Below are 11,426 nucleotides of genomic sequence, written 5' to 3' on the forward strand. Positions count from 1 at the left end.
CAACACTGCATTAGGGCATTAGGGACATTCCACAGATTTTGAAATGTTGCATTTTCATTTTTATTATGTTTTAAATTTTTAAAGATTTTTTTCCTTGAGACTTTCTCTTTAACACATGGATTATTTAGAAGTACATAATTTGAATTCCAAAGCTTTGGAAAATTTTCTGTTATTGATTTTTAGTTCAATTCTATTATGGTTAGAGGATATATTTATTCTGTATGATTTCATATGCTTTAAATTTGTTGAGGTTTGTATTATGCCTCCGGATATGGTCAATATTAGTGAAAGTTTTGTGGACACTTGAAAAAAATGTGTATTCTGCTCTTGTTGTGTAGTGTGTTCTATACATTTCTATTAGATCTTATTGGCTGGTTGTGTGATTCATTCTTCTATATCCTTGCTGATTTTCTGTCTCATCATTCTATTAATTGCTGAGAGAGTGATGTTGAAGCTCTCAACTATAATTTTGGATTTGTTTTTTCTCCTTTTAGTTTTGTCAGTTTTTGCTTCATGTATTTTGAAGCTCAGTTTCTAAGCCTCCCTTTTATCAATATGCAATCCCCTTTGTGCTTGGTAATTTTTTTTTTCTCTGAATTCTAGTTTATCTCATATCCACTCTTGCTTTTTTTAAATTAATGTTTGCACATATTTTTCCCTCTGTTTACTTTCAACTTACTTATATTGTTGTATTTGAAGTGACTTTGTTGTAAACAGCATAAACTTGGGCTATTTTTGAAATCCACTTTGTCAATCTGTTTTTTAATTGGTATAATTACATCATTTACATTTAAAGTAATTATTGATATGTTAGTGCTTTAAGTCTGCCTTTTTATTATTATATCCTAGATACAAGTTCCTCATTAGATATATGATTTCCAAGTATTCTCTCTGTATGTTTTCTTTTCATTTTCTTTATTGTGTCCTTTGAAGTACATACATTCTTAATTATGATGAAGTCCAATTTACCTTTTTTTTCTCTCTTTCACTTGTGCTTTTGGTGTCATATCTAATAAAACCATTGCCTAATGCAAGATGATGAAGTGTTATTTCTATATTTTCTTATAAGAATTTTGTTGTTTTAGCTCTTACATTTAGATTTATGACCTATTTTTAGTTAATTTTTGTTTAAGGTGTGAGATATGCGTCTAAGCACATTATTTTTCAGGTGAATACATAATTTTCACAGCATCATTGATAAAAAGAAATTCACAATATATATAATAGTTTCTTTCTGGACTCTCAATTCTATTCCACCAATCTGTGTGTCTGTCTTTATGCCAGTGCCACACTGTCTTGAATTCTGTAAGCCAGTAGTAAATTTCTGGGGAGAATTTCCACATGAACTTTAAGATAACCTTTTTGATTTCTGTGAAAGAAGAATACAGCTTGGATTTTGGTAGTTTTTGTATTAAAACTGGAGATCAATTTGGAGAGTATTGCCATCTTAATATTATGTCTTCTGAGTGATGTGCTTTCATTTATTTAGGTCTTCTTAAATTTCTTTCACAAATATTTTACAGCTTTCAGTGTATAAATCTTGTATTACTTTTGTTAAAATTGTGTTTTATTCATTGTGTTTTGTTCTTTTTGATACTATTGTAAATGGAATTGTTTTATTGATTTCATATTATGATTTATTTTGTATGTTGACTTCATATCCTGCAGTCTTACTGAATTAATTTATTTATGCTAATATTTTATTTGTGGGGGTGCCTTAGGATCTTTTACATATAAGACCATGGCATCTGCAAACAGAGATAGTTTTACTTCTTCCTTTCTAATCTAGATGTCTTTCATTTCTTTTTCTGGACTAATTGGCCTGATTAGAACATTCAGCACAATATTGAATAGAAGTGGCAAGAGTAGATAACCTTGTCTTATTCCTAATCTTAGGGGGAAGAATTTAGTTTTTCACTATTAAGTATGATATTAACTGTAGGTTTTTCATGGATCTCCTTTATCAGATTAAAAGTTTTCCTTGCAGTCCTACTTAATTGAGCATTTTTTATCATAAAAGAGGGTTGGACTTTGCCAAATGCTTTTTCTATGTCTATTGAGATGATCAGGTAATTTTTTTTTGTCTTTTATTCAATTGACAAATTGCATTACATTTCACTGGTTTCATATGTTAGACCAACCTTGCATTCCTGTGATAAATCTCACATGGTCATGGTATATAATCCTCTTTATATTTTACTGGCTCTTTTGCATCTGTATTCATAGTGAATATTTTTCTCTAGTTTTCTTTTTTGTGATGACTTTATCTTGTTTTAGTGTGAGGGTAATATTGGACTCATAAAATGAGGTGCAAAGTGTTCTGGTCTCCTATTTTTTGAAGAGTTTGTGAAGGATCGTTATCAATTTTTCTTTAAATTTTTGGTAGCATTTACTAGTAAAACCATCTGCCCTAAAAATTTTGAGTGAAAAAATATTGTCTTTTTAAATACAAATCTTCAAGTAAAATTTACGTTCCAGAAAGCTGTGTTGAGCTTACAATATTTATTCTGGTGTCAAAGACATATGCTCTGTTTTTAGTGTAGGAGTCTAGTGGCTTCTTATCAGTACTTTATCAATCAGAGTCCAGTAAGGAGAAAAGAAACAATACTAAGAATTGAAACACCTAACAGGAAATTGAAAACAAAGATGCTGGACTAACTAGAAGAACAAAATGGTGAAAGGGGCTAGAGGAGAAAGAAGGAAATAGAGATAATACCTAGAGATTAGAAATTGCTCATGTTTCTAGCCTGGAGCACATACCTGATGCTTCACCATTGGCAGATTCTGGAACACTGAGTAAGAACCAGTCCACATAGAAAAGTTCTGCTTCCATTTTGAAGTGTAAAGTCTGAAATCAGCTGACTTTCAATACCATAATAACAAGTACCAGCACCTACCACTAGTATGAGCTAGAGACTGGAAGCCTCTCTTTTCATTTATTCTTCTGATCTGCCAGCAGCAAAGGAGCCTAGGAAATACAATATAACTTGTAGTCTCCCAGCCCTGGCTACACACTGCAAATTACACAAAAGCAAGCGGGGAAAATTGAAATGTTTCTGTGGAACGTATTCTGAAATTAAACATTTGATTTTAAAATGTCTCAAACAACAGGAAAAATGAAAGTAGATAGTGTCTGTTGGGTAATTTTTTGTTTATTCCAAAATTTTAGAGCAAAACAAAATTATCTTCAATACATAACAAGATCATTTACGTACAGCTCTCAGTAAAATCAACAAAGAGGCTTTATAGCTTAACTTGGCAGAGTGTGCTACACAGAAATGTCAAAGTTCCAGAGAAGAGAATAAAGAGGTTTGGTTTTTTTCATGTTCTACTCAAAGATATTAACTTGTTTATGTGAAAGAGAAGAGCAAGGAGTAAGACCTTGACCATAAAAGTACTCAATCCATTCCGAGGGGGCGGGGGAAGTATAGAAGATTAATAAATCATTGGGGATTATTCTTTATTTTAGGATGACCTGGGTTAGAGGTAACTGCTTAAGGCACAATTTTAAAAAGACATGAACTTGCTAAAGCTTGTCAAAGCTTCTATAATTATTTGTTCATTTCTATAACCTAAGATCTATCTAATCTATTTCTTCATATCTAAGTCTACTTCTATAATTATTTAATTCCGTTTTAAGAGTGAAAATATATTAGGAGCAAAATCTTATTGAAATCTTGATTTTTAAAAAAAAAATTATTTTTCTTAACAATTCTACTTTCTGAAATTTTATAAAGAACAAGGGGAGATTTTCAGAATGGAAAGAAGGATGACATATAAGTGATTGAATTTTCTGCCTTTGGTCTAGAATTGGGATAAGAACCCCTTTTTGTCACATAAAAGCATAATGAAAAGAAAGATCTGGTCTGAAATCATACCACCATCATCTTCCCCAAATTCAGACAGTACATGTCATACAATGGGGGTGCAAACGCATACAAAATTAGCAACTGGAGGCATAAAAGTAAAGTGGATATCCTGAGAAAAAATGAACTTCTCGTTATTTTTATGATACTTCTATCATAAAAATGGTAGCTTTGCAACTTGGAGCCAGGTGTGCACTGAAGTTAGATTCCTGCCATCCCACAGAAACTGGAAGATAGATGTTTACATTTTGAAAAGATCATCCCCAGGTTCTTGAGAGAGACCTTCCTGCCCTTATAAAAGACCCACCTAGTCTTCAAAAGGATGAATATACATTTCAAAGACAGGAGAAAGTACAGTCCACTCTCCATATCCATGAGTTCCACATCCATGAATTCAACCAAATGCAGATAGAAAGTATTTGGGGAGAAAAAAAATCCCACAAAGATCCAAAAAGCAAAACTTGAATTTGTTGCACACATCATGTTGAATCCACTCAAATGAAGTGATATGTAGGCATTGTATTAGGTATTATAAGTAATCTAGAGGTGATTTAAAGTATACAGGAGGATGTGCATAGGTTGTATGAAAATACTATGCCATTTCAGATGAGGAACTTGATTGAGCATTAGTGGATTTGGGTATCCATGGAGGTCAATCCTGGAATCAATCCCCATGGATTCTTACAATTATAGGCCTTCTAAAATAAATGCTCTGGGGAAAAGTAGGGGAGAAAAATACCTTCCCCTGTTTTCAACACAGGTAATTAAGTCTCTTATTTTTAAATTATATTTGTCCTTACAAAATCAACAGAAAATTTGAGAGAATGTGATACTACTTATGCTAATACTAGTACTATTTCAGTATATTTTCCTATATTTTATATAACTTTTTGTTTTTTACAGCTTTTATCACACAACATATACATGACTTTACATCTGATTTTTCCTTTTAACATCATCCCATTTTATTATAAACATCACTTTTCTTTTTTCTTTTTTTTTTTTTTTTTTTTGAGACAGAGTCTCGCTTTGTTGCCCAGGCTAGAGTGAGTGCCATGGCGTCAGCCTAGCTCACAGCAACCTCAAACTCCTGGGCTCCAGTGATCCTTCTGCCTCAGCCTCCCGAGTAGCTGGGACTACAGGCATGCGCCACCATGCCTGGCTAATTTTTTACATATATATCAGTTGGCCAATTAATTTCTTTCTATTTATAGTAGAGACGGGGTCTCGCTCTTGCTCAGGCTGGTTTTGAACTCCTGACCTTGAGCAATCCGCCCGCCTCGGCCTCCCAAGAGCTAGGATAAACATCACTTTTCTTTCTTTTTTTTTTGGAGACCGAGTCTCACTGTGTTGCCCAGGCTAGAGTGCCGTGGCATCAGCCTAGCTGACAGCAACCTCAAACTCCTGGGCTCAAGCGATCCTCCTGCCTCAGCCTCCCAAGTAGCTGGGACTACAGGCATGCACCACCATGCCCAGCTAATTTTTTTTTTATGTATTTTTAGTTGGCCAATTAATTTCTATTTTTAGTAGAGACAAGGTCTTGCTTTTGCTTAGGCTGGTTTTGAACTCCTGACCTTGAGCAATCCACCCACACCTCAGCCTCCTAGAGTGCTAGGATTACAGGTGTGAGCCATCACCACCTGCCTATAAACATCACTTTTAATGGCAGTATTTTAATGGTTGCATTATATTTCATTTTATACAATAGATAACATCTTGGTAAATAACATATTTACTATTATTTCCTTTTGAAAGGTTATCAGGAATAGGATTTTTTTTCTTTTTCTTTATTCAGCATATTATTGGGGTACAAATGTTAAGGTTACATATAGCGCCCTTGCATTCCCTCCCCCCTCAAGTCAGAGCTTCGAGTGTGTCCATCCCCCAGGTGGTGCACATCGCACTCATTATGTATGTATATGCCCATCCCCTCCTCCCTCCTCCCACCATCTGGACACCCAATAAATGTGTTTTTTTTTTTAACATTTTGGTTACATTTTATATCTTTGCCTCTCCCTAGCAAGGGTTAGAGGTATGCCCTTCCCCTCTACAATGCTCACCACATTCCTAAGATGTGGGTCTATCCCCTCAACTCCAGAATCCCTGGTGAGCACCACCACCATTTGAGCACCGTAGTGTTAATCAGTCAGTACCAATTTGATGGTGAGTACATGTGGAGCTCATTATTCTGATCTTGTGTAACCTCATTTTGGATAATGGGCTTAAGCTTAATCCAGGATAGTATAAGGGGTGCTAGCTTGCTGTCGTTTCTTAGAATTGAGTAATATTCCATTGTGAACACATACCAAATTTTAATAATCCACTCATGAATTGACGGGCATTTGGGTTGTTTCCATGTCCTTGCAATAGTGAATTGTGCTGCCATAAGCATTCGGTTGCAGATGTCTTTATAAGAAATCGGATTTTGAGTAAATAAGAATAAACATTTTAAAGTTTTTAACAGATGTTGCTGAATTGCTAAATCTTATTTTTATAAATAACACAGTATGTTTTATTCAGTAGTTTTTCTCCCCCTTGTTCATCAAGCAGTTGCACAGCTTTCCCAAAGGGAATCACAAGTGCAAATGTCATGAGGCAGCAGCAGTGTGTGTAGTGTGTCAGAGGCACAACAAAGATACCAGTGCAGCAAAAAAGAGTGAACAAGAGAAACATAAATATAAAAGAGACTAGAAGGGTAATGAGAGGCCAGGTTGTGTAAGGCCTTCTAGAATGTTCTAAGTTACAGATTTTCTTCTTCTCAAAAGTGTTCACAGCTGTAGTACTGCAGGAAGTATTTATTAGATACCTTCCATTTGCCTACAAGTTTCTTGACTAAACCAAGGGGTAGAAAACCAGTTATTGTGTGATTTTGTACTTTCCTGGGTAATTCTCTGTAACTCTGAAGATTGTTGTATATTCGAGACTTTCTCTCTGAATGAAATAGAAAACCATTGCAGGTCTTTAAACAAAGGAATGGCATGATCCTACACATGTTTTAAAAGGGTTACTCTGATTGTTGTGTTCAGAATTCTTTTAAAAAAACTAAACATATAATTCTTTCCCTTTAAAATGAAAGACTGCAAAGGTATTATATAGCAATTGAATAAATAAATGCCTTAGTGTCCTTAGTGTACAAAGATGTGACTAATTCATGCTCATCTGGCCATGTGGCTGAAAAATGGTGGTAGAAGTTGGAACTGGCCCATTCTTCCTCTGGAACCTTGCCACCCTTATGAGCAACTGTGCACACTGGGGAGCCAGCTGGTTAGGGTTAGAAGGTGGAAAGATGGGAAGCTGTGTGCTGCAGGACTTTATCTTTGCGGGTGCAGGTTGAGCTACTTCTCTCTCTTCTTACTCCTAAGATGGACACCAGCTTCCTCTCAAGGACAAATAAACAGCATTTTTATTAATTAAAAAATTACATTTCTTTATTTCAATTAGTTTTTCTAAACAACACAGCACACAGTCATCAGAATAAAATGCAGAATCCCAAACCTGACACTCAAGGTTTCATCAGCACAGTTCTTGTTCTTTCCCACATTGTTTACTTTTCCTGAACAGACCATGCGCCAAACTGAACTGCTATTTTCTGCTTCTTTGCTCATGTTGTTGGCTTCACCTAAAAGGCTTCCTGCACTTCTGTTTCTCTTGGACCAAATCACACCCAAAAGTAAGCAACGAAATGAAGTTGAAAGGGCAAGGACTCAGAATGAGAAAGCCTGGGTTACTGATTGTTAAACGTTGATCCTATCACTCAGACTTTCTCAGCCTCTTTCCTTATGTCCTACTGCTTATGCAGTTCATCGTGCACCAAATAGATGATATAGGTGAAAATCCTCATGAATTGAAAAAACATACCACACTAATTTATTTAACCAATAAATATTTATTTCACTGAAAGGGAAAAAATTGAGGTGACTCATGGAGGGAATGTGAGACAGTATTCAGGAATGAGAAAGTACAGGAATAAACGCTGTCATGGTGAAGGTCTGGGGCTTCTAAAGAGTCTCTTCTCCAATTGCACCTGCTCATAGGGTGGAGAAGAAGAAATCAGGCCTATGCTTAATATTTGTGGGGCTTGGGGAAATAGCACAAAAGGAGACCCATATTCCATATGTCACCTACATTTATAGCAGCCAAATTGCAAAATATGTGTCAAACTGTGGTTTTTATGTGATTGAAAGTCTGCAAAATACCAAATTCTACTGAATTCAACTACTGTTACATATGTCTGGGTGTTCTGTTGAGAGACAAGTGAAGTGGTAAATAATAGAATAAAAATAAATGTAATTAATAAATTATACATTCCATAAAACTTTATTATTCATTTTGTCTAAACCACTAATGATATGCTATCGGTGTAAAATACACATAGACTTTTTTTTTTTTTGATACAGAGTCTTGCTTTGTTGCCCAGGCTAGAGTGAGTGCCATGGCGTCAGCCTAGCTCACAGCAACCTCAAACTCTTGGGTTCAAGCAATCCTTCTGCCTCAGCCTCCTGAGTAGCTGGGACTACAGGCATGCACCACCATGCCCGGCTAAGTTTTTCTGTATATATTAGTTGGCCAATTAATTTCTTTGTATTTATAGTAGAGACGGGGTCTCGCTCTTGCTCAGGCTAGTTTCGAACTCCTGACCTCCAGCAATCCTCCTGCCTCAGCTCCCAGAGTGCTAGGATTACAGGTGTGAGCCACCACGCCCGGCCCTACACATAGACTTTTAAAGACTCACTACCAATAAAAAAGAAGGTAAAATATCATATCCTTGATAGTATAACATTTTAGATATAGATTAAATAAGATACATTATTAAAGTTATATATAGAGAGAGCTTATATTTACATTCACTGTTTATTTATTTTTTAGTTATATTTTATTAAATATAAAAATAGTTATATGCCACAAAAATTATTTCAGTGACAACTACCCAGGAAAGTACAAAATCACATAGTAACTGGTTTTCTATACCTTGATTTGGTCAAGAAACTTATAGACAAATGGAAGCTATCTAATAAGTACTTACTATAGTACTTACTGCTATGAACAGTTTTGAGAACAAGAACAAAATCTGTAACTCTGAAGACTGTTTTATATCCTGTTCATAGATTCTTCAAATGTTCTACTGAAATACAGCATATAATTTATGCATTTCAGCTCACAATGATTCCCATGAGTTAAAAAGACAAAACCACAGGACAGTTCAATTCTAGATACTCTATGACTATGTGAAAACATTTATTTTAATTAAATACATTGCAACTATTAGGGTACAGGGATCTTGCTCCTATATTCTCCATGCTTCTTCTCTATAGAAAGTCCAATAAATTATAAAAAGTACTGTACTCAGAGTGAGAACTTAACCTATCATCAATATATACACAAACTATTAATATCTCACTGAATTATCATACTCAAGAGTCAGACTCAGGAACTTCTTCATCAGGGCAGCAGTAATATTCCATAAAACATATATGTCCATCTTCTTTTCTAATCATATACTGCAGTGAGAGGAATCCTTGGTAATCTGTCTGAATAGATACCTTACAAGATAGGACTAATACCTTTGGAGATGGTTTCAGTAGAGAAATCCTATGCCTGTTGACCTGGGTCTGATTACAATGAAATGCTTCCATCAAACCAGAATCTTTGAGATAGTCAAGATGGGAACTTCCTGCAGTTCCAAAAGTAGAAAACCTAAAACAAAGGTTTGTCAGGAGATAAGGCAATCTGTAGGACCTCACTCATCACCTCCAATTCGGAAAGTGCTTCATGGAGCCCCCTCTGAGTGCAGAATATTTTATTAGTAACATTGATGCTGCAGAAATCATAGACCAGAGTCTCCTCAGGCTCCTGAGTATTGATTTTACAGACTGTCACCACTCTTTCTTCTTCCAGGAGCAGTATGAAAGGGCAACCATAACCTTGGTAACACATGCAAAGTGCATTTAAAGTCCCTGCAGCAATGGAAGAAATCATGCTTCGGGCTTAGCTTTATAACTCTGGGTTCAGCTTCTCAAAACTACACATAAAACTTCTCAAGAATAATTTCCTCTGCCCAATTTCTAGCATATGTGTATCTCCTCATAAGAAGGGATTACATCTTCCCTGATGACAGTGGCGTGTAGACAATTCCAAAAATAACTGCAAGAAAACTGGCATAGGACTTCATCCAAAAATAGATAAACGGTCTAAAAGGACAGTTAAATTAATTCTAACACTAACAGACTCTTCCTGAACTGTAAACTCTTGAAATATTTCAGCCTGAATAAAAACATTTGCTTGCACATAAACTTGCATTTTCCACGGTAACCTTGATTCCAGTTTTAGTAGCAAAACACATGGCATGATCTCAGAAATGAATAGCTTTCAAAAGAGTGGAGGGATTTCCTAACATTGTCAAGGCTGGCCAATGGGCTGTACTGATCACTCTCATCTTGGATATGTCAGGTTAGGAGGGGCATCGGCCACCGTACATTCAGTCCTAAGGGGTGCTCCTGGGGCCAACGCATGCTCCCACGGATCAAGAAATGCCTGCTCCGGCCACCCTGCCACAGGCACCTCAGGGGGAGGAGCCGAGGCTCATAGCTCAGTCCTGCTCAGACTTGCCCTTCCCTTGCAGTCTTGTGCAGTTCAGCTCGGAGCTTTTCCTCAGCTGCCCTTTCTACTTTCACCTTTTAGATAAAACGATGCACTGAGCCAACTAAAACTAACTTGAGATGTTATCCGTTGTCATTTTATAATATTCCTGAGGCAGGGAACATGATAGAACATTTCTAATGATTATTGCTCCCTCAACCCTTTCCTTGACTAGACATAAGAAGAATATGTCAGAAGCAATGGCTGGAGATCAAGAACCTGGAAGAGGGTGGGAAAGCCTAGGTTCAGTTGAAGTTCACCATTGGCTATGCTGTACCCTGATTTCTCCCTTTCTTATATACAGTCACTGTGAAGTAGACTTTTAGACTGTGCAGGGTAAGAGGTAAGGAGGACTCTGTGAACAAGAAGAGTATTTAGCACCTAGGACATGGCATAATCTCAGAGACTTCAGAACACCACACCCAGAAAAACCTCCTTCCTCACAGAAACCTGAACTACTGGAAAGAATTTCTTTCTAAACTAAAGTCACAGGAAGTAAGGGACAGCAGCATCTAATACACTCCCCATAAAATTGTATTTGATGTTTTATGTAAGTTCCTGAGTATCTTGTAAAATCGGGGACATCAGAGCTCCCCAAAACAATCCTGAAATTGAAAAGGAATTATAAGTGACTGATAGTCTACCAGATAGAGACTGTATCTTTAAGCCTAGAGCTAGTATAAATTATTGTCTGGTTAATTCAAGTAGAGGTAGGAAATGCAGATGAGCCTAGCTTAAAATTTTTAAATCTCTCTCTTTTTAACCTGAATTATTGAGAGTGTGGCAATGTCTCAGGGATTTAGAAAACTCAGGATGTTTGGGCATAGGATAGGGGCTGGGAGTTGATCGCAGAGGCAGGTAAAGTAAATTTCCTTCCTGCTAGAAGTGGAGAGTTCAGGGGAAAGGTGTTGAGGCACTTATAAA

General features: G+C 36.2%; 1 pseudogene; it reads right to left on the minus strand.

Moving 5' to 3' along the window:
* Positions 1–9,031: 9,031 nt before the first annotated feature.
* Positions 9,032–10,327, minus strand: LOC105878224 (cell cycle checkpoint protein RAD1-like; annotated as a pseudogene).
* Positions 10,328–11,426: the final 1,099 nt, after the last annotated feature.

Source organism: Microcebus murinus, chromosome 5 (assembly GCF_040939455.1).
Source record: "Microcebus murinus isolate Inina chromosome 5, M.murinus_Inina_mat1.0, whole genome shotgun sequence".
NCBI classification, from domain to species: Eukaryota; Metazoa; Chordata; class Mammalia; order Primates; family Cheirogaleidae; genus Microcebus; species Microcebus murinus.